Below are 3,547 nucleotides of genomic sequence, written 5' to 3'. Positions count from 1 at the left end.
TTCATTCAGCTTATTAGCAGAGATGATCACCCAGATTGTTAGCTCCCAGATACGGCTTTCTTGTTGGCAGTTATAGGTATGTGCACTGATCTGATGAAGAAAGTAAGACATAGCACAGATTTTTGTGCCCAACCAAAGCAGCTTGCAGTTCAGTATCGAGTTCTCCTGGTGAATTGCTAAGTGAGCAAAACGCAATTAAAAAGAGTTTCAAACCACAGGAATTTTGAGGAGAACTGCAGTCTGAGACAGGTCTCAAAAGGGGAGGGAGAAAGAAAGGAAATGCATCAAATTATTCATTACAGACTTAACACTCACCTCAGGTCAGCAAGAGGCCCATTGTCTGATCCCAAATGTAACAACAGGCTGTAATTTAAAACGGCTTTTATTCATCAATGAAGAGAAACGTTATTTCAGTGAGAATTTGGAGAAATCCTGTGCCAATTGTAAGCACTAAACAACCTTCCCTTGTGAAGACATGGCTTGCTGTCTGGCTGTGCGTTGTGACACTAAATACAGTAAGCAAATGAGAGTGGGGTCTGCTAGCAATTCAAGCAGTAGGTTTGCAATGGAATTAACCTTTTAAAAATGCAAAGTATTCCTTACAGCAGATGGTAGTGTTTGCATGTACAAATACCTCTTGGAAATCATAATGTAAACCACATGTTCTGAAACCCCTGAGCTGAACGCTTCATCATCCTGAGAATGAAAACTCACCCTCTCTCAGCTCATGCTGGCAGATGCTGCAGCAGGACCAGCTCCTGCTTGTGGTGTCCTGAACTGGGCGCAGGAAGAGTTAGAGGAAAAACAAGGAGTGGGGAGGGGAGCACTGAAAGAAGCAGGGGGATGTTGGGATGTAGTAAAAGGTGGTATTTCTCTGCCACTCACTGTTATGGGCTTAGGCATATATGTATTAGCTCTAGAGGAGGGCTGCAAATAGGCTATGTTAGCCTACTTTAACTCTCCTCTGTAGTGCAGTGCCTTTATACTTTAAACTGGATTAAATGAATCCCCCAAATGTTTCATGCAGCTGTGGCTAGACTGCTTTTGGTCCCAGTGCTAGCTAGGGTGACTCTCTGCAGCATGTTATGAGACTTTGTATTCCTCTGGGTTGCACCAGATGCAAGCATTTGCATCTCTTGAGAGCTCCTCAAGTTACTCCTGTTGCCTGGCTCACTATCCATTCTGCTTTCCTGTGCTAGAGCATATTCACAAGCATTTGTCCACAAAGGCTTAAACGGTAAACATTCTTAACAAGAGACAAAGATTCCAGAAGCTGCACCTTTAGGAAGTACACATAAGGCATGGTTACAGCAGACCAGATAATCACTAAAGCAGAATTTGCTCAAAAAGCAAGTCAGTCTTTTCCTCCGTACATTCACATTTTGCCAGGAGCACAAACAAACTGCGGCCACGGCGGAAAAGTGAACACTGGGGTAATTCTGTCCTGTGGCTCACCCAGGTTTGTGGTGCCAAGTTCCTCAGAGCTATTGGGCAGATGTCAGTGGCAGGCAAAAGAGCTCCCACCTCAGGAGCCATCAGCCTGGCGGCTCTTTCAGAGGTTGGTTCTGAATAGAACCCCTCCTGTTCCCTGTAGAGCCTGTGCAAGGCTCAACAGAGCTGTGTGCAGTGCTTGCCTGTGACTTTGTTCTCACTTGCAGTTTGTGTTACATGCTGGTCCTTTGTGGGAAAGGCTTATTTTCAGTTGGTGTCTGCCGACATATTAGGGCTTGTCTTTGCACACCAGTGGTGTGGAACCTGCTCTGCACTCTACACCTATGGGGATATGAAAGTCTAATCTTGAATTCTAGCTTGTGGTAGATAGCACCTGAGATGAGAAAGACTTGAGATTGTGCAGTGCATCAGCCTCCTTGCTCTGAATAACATATCTGGGCTCACAACACTCATCTGTCATTGCCCTACTCCTGCATCCCACATGGGATGACAGCAACACCGGTAACAACCCCAGGCTGCTCCAGGACATCAGTGCAGCTGACTTGCTTCACTCTAGGATATATTAGCAAACGTTAATTTTGCTTCCCCTGCCATGCCTGATGCACCTGCAGTAGGACAGAGGCTAGGTGCCTTCCTTTGTCTCTTAATTTCTATATCTGGTCTTTACTGAGCATCAGTTTGAACACTGAAATGGCCTCAGGACCAGTTTGTATGCACCCCAACTGATGTCGGAGTTAATATCTTGTGTTGCAGCAGGACTATATAGGGAGATGGTCATGTGTGAGGTGTATTGATGTCCATCAGTGAGAGAAAATTGCATGTAGGAGCAAATCATAGAATCATAGAATAGTTAAGGTTGGAAAGGACCTTAAGATCATTAAGTTCCAACCCCCCTGCCATGGGCAGGGACACCTCACACTAAACCATCCCACCCAAGGCTCTGTCCAACCTGGCCTTGAACACTGCCAGGGATGGAGCATTCACAACCTCCCTGGGCAACTCATTCCAGTGCCTCACCACCCTCACAGTAAAGAACTTCCTCCTTTATATCCAATCTAAACTTCCCCTGTGTAAGTTTTAACCCATTCTGAAGTCTGTGTTTTCTAGCTTTTGAGAGTTTCTCAAGTAAGATGTTTCCCTTGTCAAGCCAACAGCTCTTTAAGAATATTCTCACAAGGCATTCGAAAAACCCCTCCTTCTCCTACTACCTTCTGTCCCTCCCCTCCTTCCTTCTTGAAGTTACCAAAATCAGCAAGAAATGAGGACAGAGCTGACACTTTTCAAGACAACATCCTGTTTGCTAGACTGTTGTCATGGTTTAAACCAATCCACACAGGTCGTCCACTCACCCCCCCCCCCGACCCTCCCCACTCCTGGTGGGATGGGGAGGAGAATCAGGAGAATGTAACTCCCACGGGTTGAGGTAAGAACAGCCCAGTAACTAAGGTATAACACAAATCACTGCTGCTACCACCAATGATAATAGTAATAAGAGAAATAACAAGAGAATACGATACCACCGCAGAACGAGTTCGACCCCCCCGAAGAGAGACCGTGCCCTTCCGGGTAACTCCCAGTTACCTCCCAGGGCATGCCGTGCTGTGGTATGGATACCTCTTTGGCTGGCTTGGGTCAGGTGTCCTGTCTCTGCTTCTTCCCGGCCTCCCTCGTCCCCAGCAGAGCATGAGGCTCACAGAGTCCTTGGCCAGAATAAACATTACTTAGCAACAATTAAAACCAATCGGTGTTATCAGCTCTCTTCCCAGGCTGGAAGTCAAAACACAGAGCTTGCACCGGTTACTAAGAAGGAGCAAAACGGCTCCTGGTAAACCCAGGACAACTGTGTCAATAAAAATCATTTTGCTACACAGAGTTATAACTTAAAATATGTCCTGAGCAACTTAAGAGCAGAAATTGTAAGGGAAGCAGCATCTGATGAAAGCAAGCCTTGAGAGTGGCAGTCTACTATAACATACAAAGAAATTCCTTTTGTTAACAGTATTTGGCAGCTGGTGTAGAACACATTAGGACATTTTAGTTGGGTTTTAAAGAAAGAAATTGATACAGAAAGAGGTAATGATTTTTGTTTTGTTTT

Source organism: Lathamus discolor, chromosome 10, assembly GCF_037157495.1.
Source record: "Lathamus discolor isolate bLatDis1 chromosome 10, bLatDis1.hap1, whole genome shotgun sequence".
Lineage (NCBI taxonomy): Eukaryota > Metazoa > Chordata > Aves > Psittaciformes > Psittacidae > Lathamus > Lathamus discolor.
The sequence above is the reverse complement of the archived record's forward strand: the minus strand, read 5'-3'. Positions refer to the sequence as shown.